Raw genomic sequence first — 16,861 nt, forward strand, 5'->3', positions numbered from 1 at the left:
CTGGCTCAGGTTGTCGCGGGCCGCTGGTGGGGCTGGCGGCGGTGTCATTAGCAGCGGTGCTTGCGGCTGTCATTGTGGCGCCGGTGCTGGTGGCGGCCTTACTGACTGCGGTGCTGGTGGCTGGCTCACTGACTGCCGTGCTGATGGCTGGCTCACTGACCTCGGTGCTGGCGGCGGTGTCTGTAAAGGCGGTGCTGGTGGCTGGCTTACTGACCGCGGTGCTGGCGGCAGTGTCAGTAATGGCAGTGCTGGCGGCGGTGTCAGTAGCAGCGGTGCTGGTGGCGGGCTCACTGACTGCGGTGCTGCTGAAGGGCTCTGTATCTGGGCTGCTGGCAGCTGTGTCCTTGGCGGCGGTTCATGTGGCATTGCCGGTCTTGTCCGCCGTGCAGGTTGGCGGCGACGTTGACTTGCCTTTCTGCTTCAGACCCTTCCCCACCTTGGATGCTGGCGCAGCTGTCTTGCCACTCCCCTCACTTGTTTTGACTGAGCCCTTGGTGGCAATTGTTTTGGCCTTCTCCCTCCGGGATGTGGGAAACTTCTTCTGTTTTGGAGGTGGGGGAATGCCCTTGGCCTTGATCCTTGTGACACTGGCAGCCCTGTTGCATGGCGCACTCCAAAAAACGAGTATTGCTGGCACCACTGTGCCCGGTGATGTGGTCGCTGAGGTGCTGGGTTGGGACCTGGAAAGGCGGGCCCTAGGGGATGGATGGGGGGGAGGTGTAGGGAAGAGGTCAACGTTTAAGAGGAGAAGTTTTTTTGACACACTGGGACGGGTAGATGGAGGGGATTTGGGAGTGGAGGAAGAGGTAGTGGTTGTAAGAGGTGTTTGTTTGCTGACTTTGGGTGAAGGTGCATGGGCTGGAGGCTGTCGTGAGGTGGATGGCTGTTGGGTGGGTGTGTGACTGCGTTTGTGTAGTTTGGGAGGAGGCCTCACGGACACTGGGAGAGGACACTGGGAATGTGTGAATGGCAGTGGAGGTGGTGAGTGCATGTGAGCGGTGTGTGGTGATGGGCGTGCTGGTGATGGAGGTAGTGGCTGAAGATGTAGTGCATGCTGGTGTGAGTGGAGACATGACAGGGAGGGAGGAGGCAGATGTGGAGGAGGGGGAGACAGTGGAGACAGTGGATGTTGGTATGTGTGCATGGGTATGATGCTTGTGTGAGTGCTTGTGGGATGTGTGGTGCTTATGTTTGCCAGAGCCACCCTTGTGTATTGAGGTGTGTGCATGCTTGTCTGATGGTGTGCTTGGGATAGGCGCTGAGGTACTGGGGATTGGGTCTGGGTGGAGGAAGTTGGAGGGAGGAGGCTGGACACAGGGACAATGGCTGCCATCAGTGCTGAGGCCAGAGCCTGAAATGCTCGCTTTCTGATGGATACAACTACCTGTGGATTCCTCACCTAATGAATACTCCCATGGCGCCAGCATTCGACGGAAATCTTCTTACTAGTCTCTGCACGTCGACGAGGACGTCACTCTTGCCCACGCGACGCCGTCTGACGTCATACAGGCAATAAGAGGTCCTCGCCGACGTGCCGATGACAGTTCCCTTTTTTCCGTGCATTCGAAACGGTTATCTTCGAGGGAGCTACTGTTACCTTCGTGGTTACAGTGTATTGTCTGCTGCGTAGTCTTCTCTGCGGTAATAATGTCTCAGAGGAAGTCGGGTTTCAAGCCCTGTCGAGAGTGTGGGGGCAAGATGTCAGTTACAGATCCTCACTCCGACTGTCTATGGTGTTTGAGCTCCGACCAAGACGTCTCGACTTGCGATTCATGTCAACACATGAATCCGAAGGCCCTCAAAGAGCGTGAGGCCAAGTTATTCATGGCAAAGTCAAAGAAGAAGGAGAAACATCATAAGAAGTCTTCTTCGCCAAGGTCTCACCGGCGTCATCGAGACTCCCGGCGCCGTAGAGACTCACGACGTCATTCCAGCAAGGAGTCTCGTTCGAGGTCACCTTCGGCTCGGCGTCGGAAGACTTGGGAGGTCAGCCCCACGGTCACGCCGCATCCTTCGACGCCGTTGCCCTCTCCGGCGTCACCGACTTCGCCTGGTCAGGCGTCGGTGATTGAGGTGGTGCAGCCTCTTGTGTTTTCTCCGGCGTCGCAGACGTCGAGGCCGGCGTCGGGGTCGCCCTCGATCCAGGCACCCCAGTATCCGGCTTTTCCCACTCCTGGAGCCGATAGTACCGCGTTTCTTAATGCGATGTATACCATCTTTCAGCAGATGGCTCCAGGAGCTGCTCCGGCTGGTCCTTCGGGGCCCTTGGCCTTTTCGTTGGGTGATCCTGCGCCTCTTCGGCCAGCACCCTTTATGCCCTTTCTCCCTTTTGGGAATGTGGGCTCGGCGCCGGTGCCGGCGTCGGTGGCCGCTCCGGTGGCTTCGGATGTTTCGGCCCCGGAGGTTGCCCTTCCGTCGAAGTCAGGATTTTGCCCTGTGACTCCGGTTGGTCCATCGGCTCCAAGACCTCGTCCTCCGGCTCCTGCCTCGGCGCCGAAACTGCCTGTGGCGCCGGACGCGGCGTCAGATGCTTCTGGAGATCGGCGCCGTTCTTCGACGTCGGCGGAGGCCATGTCGACTCCGCGTATCGAGGAGAGACTTCATTCGAGGAGGCGTGCTCTCCGTCTTTTAGAAGAGCAGGAGTACCAGCGAGTCCTAGAGGAGGGAGAGATTGAGGACTCTGGAGACGGACTGCATGGTCTGGATACAGCCAGTGGGCTGGACACTTCCCCTGAGTGGGACCTTTCATCTCCAGGGGAATATACGGAGGAGGCTGCTTCCTTTCATGCTGTGGTGAGGAAGGCAGCGAGCTTTTTGGACCTGCATTTGCCGGTGGCAGAGGCGAAGCAGAATTTGCTGACGGAGGTATTGCATCCGGCCTCTGCTGCAGCTGAGCCTCTCTTGCCATTTAATGAGGCTTTGCTGGATCCGGTGTTGGAGGTGTGGAAGAAGCCGGTGTCTTCCTCGGCCGTTCATAGGGCTGTGGCCAGGAGGTATCGAGCTGCACCATCTGACCCTGGCTTTCTCTCTAGACACCCTACGCCGGAGAGCTTGGTGGTGCAAGCCTCCTGTTCCTCAAAGTCAGCGCCTGGTTCCTTCCCGACGGTGCCTGGAGACAGAGACTCCAAGAAACTGGATGCGCAGTCCAAGAAAATATTTTCGTCATGCAGTTTGGCGTTGAAGGCCACCAACGCAACGTGCATTCTGGGGAGGTACATCCATGCTCTGATGGATGATATTTCGTCTTCATTTACGGAGCTTCCCCAGGGTCTCTTGGATGTGGTCTGGGACGCCCAGGCTGCCGCGACCCAGATTATCCAGTCTGGGCTGGACACGACCGACTCGGTGGCCAGGGCGATGGGCACGGCTGTGGTGGCAAGAAGACAGGCCTGGCTCCGAAACTCAGGGTTCTCTGCGGATGTGCAGTCGACCCTGCTGGACCTCCCGTTTGATGGGGACAGACTGTTTGGAGCCAATGCAGATTCGGCCTTGGAACGATTTAAGGAGAGCAGAGCCACAGCCAAATCGTTAGGACTGCAAGCTCCTTCTTCCTCTGCCTCTTCTAGATTTTTCAGGAGGTTTCGGGGATTTGGGCGTGGCTCTTATTCCTCTTCCTTTCGGGGGAGGTTCCAGCATCCCGCCTCTTCCCTCCCCTATAGGTCATTTAGAGGGAGGGGGAGGGGTGGGGTCCATACCAGAGGAGCCTCTCAACAGCACTCTGCCTCTTCCTCGTCCTCTGGAGGGGTGCAGCAGGGGAAGCAGCCTTAGGCTTCCACCGTTTCCCACTCACTCCTCTCCTGTAGGGGGAAGATTACAGCATTTTCTCCACAAGTGGAAGTCTATCACAACGGACACTTGGGTTCTCGGCATTGTGGGAAAAGGCTACGCCCTTCCCTTTCGGGAGTTCCCGCCCCTCATCCCGCCCCGCCCATCTTATTGTTCAGAAGAACACTTCCTGTTGCTAGAACAGGAGGTTCAAGTCCTCCTTTCAAAGGGCGCGGTAGAGTTGGTCCCAGAGCAGGAAAAGGGTCGAGGTTGTTACTCAAGATACTTCCTGATTCCCAAAAAGGATGGTCAGTTGAGACCAATCCTGGATCTGAGGATCTTGAATTGGTTCCTCAAACAGGAAAAGTTCAAGATGCTGACCCTAGCACAGGTGCTTTTGGCGTTGAACAAGGAAGATTGGATGGTGTCTGTCGACTTGCAGGATGCTTACTTTCATATCCCGATACTCAAGTCGCACTGGAAGTATCTCCGGTTTGTGGTAGGGTCGCAGCACTATCAGTTTGCGGTCCTCCCGTTTGGTCTTACTTCAGCACCTCGAGTCTTCACAAAGGTGATGTCAGTGGTTGCGGCGGAGCTCAGAAGGAAGGGGATAGCAGTATTCCCTTACTTGGATGACTGGTTGATCAAAGCCAAGTCCCCGGAGCTTGTGTTGCATCATCTGCAGTCAACAACCCAGTTGTTGTTCGACCTGGGCTTTTCGGTGAAAGTGCCCAAATCTCACCTGGAGCCCTCTCAGCGCCTCCTGTTCATAGGGGCAGTACTGGATACAACATTGAGTTGAGCCTTTCCTCCGCCTCAGCGGATTCAAGATATTCAGGAATTGGTTCCAATGTTTCGAAATGGAGCGGTAGTTCCAGTCCTCAAGGTCCTTCGTCTGCTCGGTCTGTTCGCCTCCTGCATTCTGTTGGTCACGCATGCTCGCTGGCACATGAGGGCTCTTCAGTGGTGCCTCCGAAGGCAGTGGTCTCAACACAAGGGAGATTTAGAAGGTACTGTCAAGATCTCCAGAGATGCTGCTGTGGAATTGAAGTGGTGGATTGCGGGCAACAATCTTTCACAGGGAAAGCCGTTCGCGCAGTCGCCACCAGTGGCCACGGTAATAACGGATGCTTCCACCCTAGGATGGGGAGCTCATCTGGGGGATCTGGAGATCAAAGGGCTTTGGTCTCCAGAGGAACAGGTGTTTCATATCAATCTGTTGGAGTTACGGGCTGTACGTCTGGCTCTCAAGGCCTTCCTCCCATCCCTTCGTGGTCAGTCGGTACAGGTCCTGACGGACAATACTACCACGATGTGGTACATAAACAAACAGGGAGGAGTAGGGTCGTACCTTCTCTGCAGAGAAGCTCTTCGGCTATGGTCCTGGGCAAAGGACCATCAGATTTGCTTGGTGGCAAATCATCTGGCCGGGGTCTTGAACGTACGTGCGGACAGTCTTAGTCGCCAATTCTCGGCAGACCACGAGTGGCGTCTCCATCCAGATCAAGTCTGTTTAATCTTCCAGATGTGGGGGTTTCCTCGGATAGATCTGTTTGCCACTCGGGAGAACGCGCATTGCCCGTTATTCTGCAGCCTCCAGTATCCGATGCAGGGAGCGTTGGGGGACGCGTTTCAGATAACCTGGTGCGACCAGTTGCTTTACGCATTTCCCCCCATACCCTTGATTCCTCGAGTGTTGAGGAAAATTCGCCAAGACCGGGCCCAAGTCATCTTAATAGCTCCGGATTGGCCAAGGAGGGTATGGTACTCCGACCTTCTCCAACTCTCACTGTGCCCTCCGCTCCGTCTCCCTCTCAGGGCAGACCTCCTCTCGCAGTCGCAGGGGCAGGTTTTACACCCCAACCTCCAGAGTCTGCACCTACATGCTTGGAGATTGAACGGGGCAACCTGAGTTCCTTCTCTCTCCCGCCTGATGTAGTGGATGTTATCTTAGCGGCCAGGCGACACTCCACTAAATCTATCTACGCTAATAGGTGGTCTAAATTTGTTATTTGGTGTGGAGAGAGACAGATTGATCCCTTACATGCTCATCTGTCACATGTTTTGTCTTTTGCACTGTCTCTAGCGCAGAAAGGTTGTGCAGTGGCTACCATTAAGGGTTATTTGTCGGCCTTGTCAGCCTTCATTTGTCTTCCAGACCAACCGTCGTTATTTAAATCCCCTATTGTTCTCAGATTCTTGAAAGGTCTTCTGAATCAATATCCTCCAAAACCATTCGTTATGCCTCAATGGGATTTGTCCTTGGTCCTGACTTTCCTTATGGGGTCCCCTTTTGAGCCTATGCATTCTTGCCCTTTAAGGTATTTGGTTATTAAAACAGTATTCCTGGTAGCTATAACATCTGCAAGGAGAGTGAGTGAGTTGCAGGCCTTATCGGTTAAACCCCCTTATATAACGTTTTATGGGGATAAGGTGGTGTTGAGGACCAAGGCTGCTTTCCTTCCAAAGGTTGTTTCACCCTTCCATTTGGCTCAGACAATCACTTTGTCCACGTTTTATCCTCCGCCTCATCCTTCAAAGGAGGAAGAAAGACTACATCGCCTGGACCCAAAAAGGGCGTTGAGCTTCTATATCGACAGAATGAAGGATATCAGGCTGGAGGATCAGCTGTTTGTCGGATACGTGGGCAAGAGGAGAGGAAAGGCAGTCCACAAGAGAACACTCTCCAGGTGGGTTGTTCTTTGCATTAAAATCTGTTACTCTTTGGCAAAGAAGGATCCGCCTGAGGGCATTAGAGCTCATTCCACCAGAGCTAAGTCGGCCTCTTCGGCCTTGGCCAGGGGTGTTCCTGTGGTCGACATCTGCAAGGCCGCAACTTGGTCGTCCCTTCACACTTTTGTGAAACATTACTGTTTGGACTCTGAGGTCAGAAGGGACGGTCATTTTGCACGGTCAGTGCTGCAGGATTTCTTGGTTTGACCATTTAGGCACCCACCGCCGGGCGTGGTACTGCTTTGGGACTCTATTCATTAGGTGAGGAATCCACAGGTAGTTGTATCCATCAGAAGAACGAGTTACTTACCTTCGGTAACGACTTTTCTGGTGGATACATTAGCTACCTGTGGATTCCTCACGGTCCCACCCGCCTCCCCGTTGCCTTTTTGGTCTCTCCAAGCAATCCTTGAGTGTGCTCCTTTCGGTCTTCAAAGTTGCAATACATTTTGCATATATTATATTTGTATATATGTGTATATTTATATATAAATCTATATATATTGTGTATATACATGATTCGTATGTATATATATATTTATTTGTTTAAAAAAAAAAAAAAAAAAAAAAAAGAAGGGTATATTAAATCTACAGCTATTTTATTGCAATGTTGTGTGATTTACAATATTAAGAGATGTTGCTTTGCTCTTTCATTACATTGGGTTATTATTATTATTCTCATGCACGTAAAAAATGTTGGTACTGTCATCGGCACGTCGGCGAGGACCTCTTATTGCCTGTATGACGTCAGACGGCGTCGCGTGGGCAAGAGTGACGTCCTCGTCGACGTGCAGAGACTAGTAAGAAGATTTCCGTCGAATGCTGGCGCCATGGGAGTATTCATTAGGTGAGGAATCCACAGGTAGCTAATGTATCCACCAGAAAAGTCGTTACCGAAGGTAAGTAACTCGTTCGTTGGGCTGCCTGGCCAGAATGAATGCCCTCCAGGTATGCATTTGTCTGTTGCAACTGCCTCTCTACACCCCGGATGGCATTCAGAATGGTAGACCGTCCAACAGTGAGGGATCTCAGGAGGTCAATAGCCTCCTCACTGAGGGCAGCAGGGCTGACTGGGGCAGGGCCTGAGGTGCCTGGGGCGAAGGAGATGCCAACCTTTCAGGATGAGCGGCCACAGCGCACATGCAGAGGGGCTGCTGTTTGGAGGGCGGTGCTGGTGGGGGGGTGGCGGCTGTACCTGTAGATGCGGTGGACACAGAGGTGCCCGCCACTGCAAGGGAGCTCCCATCAGATGAAGAGTCGGCGTCGCTGGTCTCAGCTCCTGTCCCCGCCATGGCGCTCCCCTCACCCTCCATCCCACTTGTGAATTCAGACTCCGTTGTCTGGCCCTCCAGGGCCATGTGGGATGCAACACCCTCCTGCTCTGGTGGCACTGCTCCTCCGCCTGATGATGCTAATCCACTCAAGAACAGGGAGACCACAAAAAGGGGGGGAGAAAGAAGAAAGACATGTTCAGTGCATACAATACCATTACCGTCGGCAGACACTACAGATACAGCAGCCCTCTGCACTACGCCATGCACTTGGAGTTCCCTAATTAATCACAGGGACATGGAGTACATGGCCTATGCCCGATTGCTACACACATGGAAGTCACAGGAGCCTGACTAGGTGTAGATGGCTCTTACCGCTGGTGGGGATAGGGTGCCACTTAGCCTGCCTCACAAAGGGTCCATTGCCTACAAAGCTCGCCCTAGCCTAGGGGAACCCACTGCCCACCTCCCCCACCCAGACACCTCCAATGCGCGCAGAGTCAGCTGAATGTGAGTGTACTCACCCCTTTGTGGCTGCTGTGATGCCCTCAAGCGCCCATCCAACTCCGGATTCGCCACTGCCAGGATCCAGAACATCAGGGGGGTCATGGTGCGACAGGCACCCCTCCCATGTTGGGAGCCCATCCCCAGCTGGGTCTCCGCCTTCTTCTTGCTCCACGGGTGAAGGTCCTCCCATCTTTTACAGAGGTGGGTGCTCCATCTGTGGTGGATCCCCAGGGTCCGGACGTCCTTGGCGATGGCACTCCAAATATCCTTCTTCTGGTGGGCGCTGACCTAGAGGAATAGTACAGGGGAAAATGTATCACTTTTACCGTCCAGACTGTCACAGTCATTGTCCCACGTTCCCACCCTTGCCCTGACGCACATATACTCACCGTCCGATCAAGCAGGCCTCATCTCCCCACCGTATCTTCCATCCACACCACTCCAAACAGGCATTGCCCATGCAGCATGCTCACGGTGTGCTCACCTGTTTGTCTGGAGGACCGTAGAGTAGCGTGTAATGGGGGAGGACCCCATCCACTAGTTTATCTAACTTCTCCGATGTGAAGGCAGGGGCCCTTTCCCCAGACACATGAGCCATTGTCGCTTCCAGACTGAGGTCACAGCAGCACTTGCAGTGTAGGTCCTATCCTGTCGAAGATCAGGTAGAAAGTGGCAGTCACGTCCACGGCGGTGCATACCGTCACCACCAGTGTACATCGTCATTGGCTCCTGGGACCCATAGGGCCCAATGTTAACCAATGCAGGATTGCGCCGCGGTCTTCCACCGCCTACCGCGACGGTGTAGAACGCCAGCACAGTTACCTCATATCCCCTTGTCCCACATTACAGGTCAGACAGCCACCATTTCAGATGGCCACGTGGCATTATTTTTTAATGGGTCACAAATATATAGGCCTTGCATATACACAGAGACAGGCACATAGCGTATTGACAAATGTGTGCAATACTATTGTTTTTTTTCCTACCTCAGTGTTAGCTGGCTCTGTGCTCTCTGTTCTCATCCATAGGGCACGTCCGCTGGGGCAGGTGAGGAGATGGCAGCATCCTCTGGTGTACAGACCGCTGGTGGACCTGTCGACAATGGAAAAGTGACATGTAATAGTCACCTAAAGACTAGATCGTGCCACAATCCAGGAACTGTGTGCCCAGTTGGAGCCAGACCTGATGTCAGCTATCCGCCATCCCACAGGTATCCCCCCTCTAGTGCAGGTCCTGTCAGTACTCTTTTTCTTGGCAAGTGGGTCTCTTAAAACAACAGTGGCCATTGCATCAGGGATGTCCCAGCCTATGTTCTCCAACGTGTTGTCCAGAGTGTTGTCTGCCCTGCTGAAACACATGCGCAGCTACATCGTGTTCCCTCAGGTGGAGGATTTGCCTACAGTGAAAGGTGACTTCTATGCCCTAGGACATATCCCAACATCATAGGTGCCATTGATGGTACACATGTGGCCTTGGTACCCCCCGCAGGAGTGAACAGGTGTACAGAAACCGGAAGAGCTACCATTCTATGAATGTGCAGATGGTGTGCATCTCCCATATTAATGCCAAGTTTCCTGGCTCAGTGCATGACGCTTACATTCTGCGGAATAGCAGCATCCCTTATGTGATGGGGCAACTCCAGAGGCACCTTGTGTGGCTATTAGGTGAGGACAAGGACCTTATACCGTGAGAATAGTTGTGTGGGTCTGGGGTTGTCACTAAGGGTTATTGTGTGTCTAACATTTGTCCCTTGACATTTGTAGGTGACCCTGGGTACCCTAACCTATCATGGCTTCTGACCCCAGTGAGAAATCCCAGGACAAGGGCAGAGGCACATGGGTGAACTAGGTGGATTATTGAAAGAACCTTTGGCCACCTGAAGGCCAGGTTCAGGTGCCTCCATATGGCAGGTGGTTCCCTATACTACTCACCAAAGAAGGTGTGCCAGATCATCGTGGCCTGCTGTATGCTGCACAACTTGGCTTTGTGACGACAGGCGCCTTTTCTGCAGGAGGATGGTCCAGAAGGAGGTCTTGTGGCAGCTGCGGAGCCTGTGGACAGTGAAGAAGAGGAGGCAGAAGAAGAGGACATAGACAACAGAAATACCGTGATCCAGCAATACTTCCAGTGAGACACAGGTAAGAAGACATCACTGCCTCCTACATCTGATAAAATTGTTAGACTTATCATCTGTCTGTCACTTTCACCCAGTGTATGGACCCTGATTTGTCACTTTACATTTCAATTTCATAGATGTGGGTCCCACTGTGTGACCTCTGCTATGTTACCTCATGGACTAGAGCTGTGTGTCATAGGTATGTAGACATTAGAATGGACATTGGGTTTTTCCTCAGTTATTGCAAATACACAATTGTGAAAGCACAGACTGACTCCAGTTTTTTTGTGTGATTAAAGGGTGTTTATTTAAGTGCAAAATAGTGGAGGGGGTTGTAAAATGGGCAGGGTTGATGGTGGAGGAATGTCCATGGCAGAGTTCAGTCTATTTCTCTCACAGGTGCATTGTCCAAAGGGGCATAGGAAGTGGAGCTAGGGCAGTTTAAGGATGGACAGGGTGACAAAGTGGGACAGAAGGATGACATTCAGGGTGGTCTCATTTCTTGGCGGGGATCTTGGCATTGTTCTCTGTCTTTGCCCTGGATCTCAGGAACCGCATGTGGGGTGGTTCTCCATCTTCGGGGAATGGGGTGCTGGTGTCGTAGTCCTGTGGCAGTGCCTCCTGTCCACTAGCGCCGCAGAGGTGGTGGGCAGTTCATCATCCTGGCTAGCGTCAGGGGCCCCTTGTTGTGCCACAATGTCCCTCCTGGTGTTCACAAGGACCTTCAGCACCCCTACAATGGTGCCCAGGGTGGTGTTGATGGACTTGAGTTCCTCCCTGAACTCCAAAAACTGTTCCTCCTGTAGCCGCTGGGTCTCCTGAAACTTGGCCAGTACCGTTGCCATCGTCTCCTGGGAATGATGGTACGCTCCCATGATGTTGGAGAGGGCCTTGTGGAGAGTGAGTTCCCTGGGCCTGTCCTCCCCCTGTCGCACAGCAGACCTCCCAGTTCCCCGGTTTTCCTGGGCCTGTTTCCCCTGAACCGTGTGCCCACTGCCACTGCCCCCAGGTCACTGCTGTTCTTGGGGTGGTGGGTTTGACTGGGGTCCCTGTAGTGGTGGACACACTGCTGCTTGACGTGTCCTGGGGACAGAGGTATGGGTCCGCTGGGTGGGTGCTGTGCTGGTGTTTCCTGAGGGGGGAGGCTCTGTGGTGGCCTGTGACTGTGTCAGGGGAACCAACTGTCCCGAGGTCCCAGATGGGCCGGGCTGGTCATCTAGATCCAGTTGGATAGGAGCTGCTGTCACTGTGGGCCTCTTCTGTGGGAGGAGTGGACATGTCTGGAACCTCCTGTCTGGTGATGTTGGGTACGGGTCCTGCAGGGGTGTACAGACATGATTATTGCATCTGTGTGTGCCATGGTGTGCAGTGGGTGGGTGACCCTGTACCCCAGTGCTTACATTCTTGTGTAGGACCTTGTGTAATATTTGGTTTGGGGATCTGTGTGGGTGTGTGTAGTGGACAGGCATTGGTGATGGGTGTCCATGCTTTGTTGTTGCATGCAGGGCTTGGTGTTGGGATGTGTGGTTTGTGATAGTGGGACATATGTGAGGGGTTGGAGTGATGGGGTGAGGGTGGGGGTATGTGATAGCATGCAGGTAGAGTGGGGTATATGGTAGTTAAAGATTTGACTTACCAGAGTCCATTCCTCCAGCTACTCCTGTGAGGCCCTCAGGATGCAGTATAGCCAAGACCTGCTCCTCCCATGTTGTTAGTTGTGGGGGAGGACGTGGGGGTACGCCACCAGTCCTCTGAACCGCATTGTGGTGTCTTGAGACCACGGAATGCACCTTCCCCCAGGTCATTCCACCTCTTCCTGATGTCATCCCGGGTTCTTGGGTGCTGTCCCAGTGCGTTGACCCTGTCCACGATTCTGCGCCATAGCTCAATCTTCCTAGCTAGGAGGGTGTGCTGCACCTGTGATCCGAATAGCTGTGCCTCTACCCGGATGATTTCCTCCACCATGACCCGGAGCTCCTCCTCATAAAAAATGGAGTGTCTTTATGGTGCCATGGGGTGGTGTGGGTGATGTGGGAGGTGGTGTGTGTTGTGATGTGTGGGGTGATGTTTAGGGGTGTGTGGTGTTTTGTGCGTGGATGTGTATGAGTGATGGTGTTGTGTGCCTCTGTATGCTGGTGTGGTCTTTGCTTTTCTGTCTCTCTGCTTCTTCTAAATTTTTCATTCTAAGGGTTTGTGGGTAATGTGGGTGTGTGTTTTATATTGTATTGGGTGTGTGGGAGTGGTGTGTGTATGTGTATCAGGTGTGTGTATTTCGATTTGTCCAATGTGGTTGTGTTTTGTAAATGTGTGTGTATTTTGAGCGCGGCGGTGTGTACCACTAATGGAATACCGCAGTTAAAAGACCGCCACGTGGATTCGTGGGTCGTGATAGTATGGGTGTATTCCTGTTGGTGTGACGTGTCAGTTTTGGTAACGCCAGTTTATCACTGACCGTTGGTGTGGCGGACTTGTGTGGGTGTCTACATTTTGGCGGATTCCGAGCTTTGGGTCTTAATGTGTTTGTTGGTGGTCTTCTGCACGGCGGTAAGCGGGATTTACTGCCAATGTTGTAATGAGGGCCTTAGTCTCTTTTTTGGAGATTTTCTTCACCGGGACGAACCTGCCAATCAGGCCAGGTCGTGGTTGAGGCAAGCCGGCTAGAGTTGCCGTGGCAGGTCGGTCCCTCTATGGAGCTTTTTTTCAAAAGTTCTCCAAACTCCTCCAAACTTCTGGATCTTCTCCCAGATGTTCCTTTAAGGTTCTTTTGGGGTCCACCGCTCACCCCAAGGTTCCAGAAGCTCTGAGATGATCCTTGGGGGTGTACAACTCCCAGAATGCACCTGGCACAAACTCCTTTTTGGCCACTGGACAGGGGTCAGCTGGTTGATTTCTTCAGGAGTTGGTGCAGGGGACTCTGGTTAGCAATTTCTCACCTGTAGCAAACAGGGAGTCCCTCCTTGAAGCAGCTGAAGCCAGGCAAAGTCCTTCTTGTGGCGAAGCCCAAGTGTGCAGCTGGTGCAGTCCTTCAGAGTACAGGGTCCAGGTGCAGGCCAGGGGTCCAGCAGGGCAGTCCTTCTTCTTCTGTGGTTCTTCCTTGGAATCTGATGGGGATCAGAGGTATGGGTGCAGGTCTGCCAATGTTATCCTTGCTCCTGGGTGAAAAACAGGGGGGTCCTGGTTCTCCAATCAGGTGCAGGGTCCTTCCCCCTGTAATGACCACTTCCTGGGAAGTGTGGCAAAAATCAATCCCAGAAGGCAACATTCCTCAAAAATCCATCATGGCTGAAAGTGATTTTTGGAGGTTACATCTGGCTGAGCCCACCCACTGGTGTGGCTAAAAATCCTAAACACACCCCCTCTCCTGCCCTCTCCTAATCTAATCAAGGGGGCACCTAATTGTCTGGGTTTGCAGGATGTGGGGGTGTTACTGGGTTGTTCCAAATGTCCTTCTCTGCCTTTGAAGACCAGTTTGGCAGCCCTCCCCCTTCCTGCCTCACAATCTGTTGAGGGGAGATATCCTCCCACAGGCACATCTCTTTGTGTGAAGCCAGGCCACTTCACACCTCATCAAGGCAGCCTGGCCAGGCTGCCAGAGGCTGGCCAATCAGAGCACAGCAGCAACAACACTGCAGGGCTGAAGTTGGCAACTTTTCAGGTAAAGTTTAAAACTCTTTACCTGAACAGTTATATTAAATCCCACAACTGGAAGTTGTGTGATTTATTATAACAAATAATTTGATACCAAACTCTTGGTATCTGTTACTTAAGGGGACTTTAAAAATTGAACTAAAGTCTCCCAATTCTAGCCTATGGAGGCCATTCACTACAATGAGGGAAAAACAAATTTTGCATTTTTTACCTCACCAGGGCTTATAAAACTATTTTTATAAGGTCCCTGCTTATAGTTACATGGCACCCAGCCCTAGGGGCACATAGGGCACACCTTAGGGATGACTTATATGTAAAAATAAGGTAGCTTAAGACTTTGGAACTACTTTTAATTCCAAAGTCGAAATTGCATATAACTTTAATTTAAAAGCAGCCAACAACGCAGGCCTGCCTTTAAAATGACACTGGGCATCTCAGCAGCGCACCCATGGGTGAACTACCTATGCTGTGGTCCCTAAACCTAAATGCCCTACCACATACTAGGGACTTATAGGTAGGTTGACTTAGCCAATTATAATTACCCTAATTTGCATACTGATTTTACACAGAGTACAGGCCCTGGGACTGGTTAGCAGTACCCAGGCGCACCATCACAGTCAGGAAAACACCAGCAAAAAGTGGAAAATGGGGGCAAAAAGTTAGGGGGCCTCTGCAATCAGCCCTGTTCTCTCACATGCTAAAATTTAAGTTGTAGTGGTAAGGATCTCCAACTTAAGTGGTAATCGCTCTGGCTGTCAGGGCCCAGATTTCGTGGTGCCCCTTGCTATGCCTTTGCCAGTCCCCAATGCATCTGCTGCTATTGAAGCCAGGAACTTGGAGATTTTGTCAGATGCCCAAGCTGTTCGTGGAGGACCATTAGTTAGGCCCTCCATCTCCAAACCCAAAGGGTGTGCTTCACGTGGTGGGGATTGGGGTTGCCTCTCTCAACCAAACCAAACTGGTTCCCTTGCCCCGCCCAAGTAATGCTCTTCCAAGTGTTAATCTTTCTCCAGAAAGCTGTCCTTTTGTAGTGGTCTTGCTGAATGTCCTCAATCTTAAGGATCCCAACTCGGAATCTTATTCCCAGTTTAAGAACAAAGTGTACCATTGGGTAGCTGGCCATTCAAGCTTTCATTGTGGAACTACCAGAACATTATGTTGGTGCGACAGGGGACTGTATTGGCCCTTCAGATAAGACTGCACGTGGAAACTGTATTACCATTAACTTTAAGTATCCTTATCTTGCTGGGAAAGTCTTGAGTGTTTTTCAACAGCAACCTTTCCCTGCAAATACAACATCAATTGTCTGCTCTTAGTTTTTTTTTTTTTTTACAGGCATCTACAAGCTGGGTCTAGTCTGCCGTGTACCCCATCTGCCTTTCAAAGGTCTGACTTTAGAATCCCCTTATCAAACAGATACACACAGTTAGTTAGTTGATCTTAATGATTTGGGCTGACATCAACCCTCCCTTTAGGAGTCCATTGTCTACCATGAACCCATTGAGGATTGTTACCCTGGCGGCTTTTGGGTTTTAGGATGACTCAAGCTCAAGTTGACTGCCCAAAGGAAGTGTTGAGGGATGAATAATGCCCTTTAGTGCAGTTTTGCCCGGCTCTATTGCAGGGGATTGTTCTGTATTTTGGCCCAAATTAATTTGCTGGAATGTGGCTGGATTAATTTCCAAAATGGTTGCAGGGGATTGACTTAGCTATACAGCTGGTTTTGATCTTATTTTGCACCAGGAAACTTTGTGCCTGGATCACCCAACTTGGGATGTCTTCCGGGGTTTTACCATGCCTGGCCCGACTTCCAAAAGAGGTAGGGCTAGCCGGGTTTGTTGTTTTTGCCCATGTCCTATTTAACCATCCGGGAATCCCGATCTTGTGGGTGGTGCTTCCTAGTCTTTTGAACTTCTGTTGAATGATTTATTCATACTACAGTGTGGCCCAACAACTCCTCATGCAATTTAGAGATTTTCTATTGTACATTGCTTAAACAGAGGGTTTTCTCATTTATGTCCATTGATTTTAATTGGGGGTCGGTGATTTTAAAGTTAAGCTAGCGTCCAATCCTACTGTGATTTCAGTCCTTTCAAGAAGTTTGGGACTCAGGTTTCTCAGGGATATAGGCCCATATTTATACTTTTTGACGCTAAACTGCGCTAACGCAGTTTAGCGTCAAAAAATTTTGCGCCGTCTAACGCCATTCTGAAGCGCCATGCGGGCGCCGTATTTATGGAATGGCGTTAGCCGGCGCAAGCAGACCGGCGCTGCCTGGTGTGCGTGGAAAAAAACCACGTAGACCAGGCAGCGCCGGCGTAGGGGGAAAATGGCGTTAGGGCGTCTTAAAATGGGGCAAGTCAGGTTACGTCGAAAAAATCGTCGTAACCCGACTTGCGCCATGTTTTTTCGACGCCCATCCCCCATCAACATGACTCCTATCATTGTAAAGATAGGAGTCATGCCCCCTTGCCCAATGGCCATGCCCAGGGGACTTCTGTCCCCTGGGCATGGTCATTGGGCATAGTGGCATGTAGGGGGGCACAAATCAGGCCCCCCTATGCCACAAAAAAAATAAAACAAATACTTACCTGAACTTACCTGAATGTCCCTGGGGTGGGTCCCTCCAGCCTTGGGTGTCCTCCTGGGGTGGGCAAGGGTGGCAGGGGGGGTCCCTGGGGGCAGGGGAGGGCACTCTGGGCTCATTTTGAGCCCACTTGTCCCTTAACGCCATGCCTGACCCAGGCGTTAAAAAGCGGCGCAAATGCGCCGTTTTTAGCCACGCCCACTCCCGGGCGTCATTTTTGCCCGGGAGTATAAA

At 52.0% G+C, this 16,861-nt stretch overlaps 1 protein-coding gene across 1 annotated transcript in view; it reads left to right on the forward strand.

Moving 5' to 3' along the window:
• Window positions 1-16,861, forward strand: part of LOC138301625 (olfactory receptor class A-like protein 1) — a 74,581-nt gene that overhangs the window by 6,603 nt on the left and 51,117 nt on the right. The gene's annotated exons all lie outside the window — the stretch shown is intronic.

Source organism: Pleurodeles waltl, chromosome 6 (genome assembly GCF_031143425.1).
Source record: "Pleurodeles waltl isolate 20211129_DDA chromosome 6, aPleWal1.hap1.20221129, whole genome shotgun sequence".
Lineage (NCBI taxonomy): Eukaryota > Metazoa > Chordata > Amphibia > Caudata > Salamandridae > Pleurodeles > Pleurodeles waltl.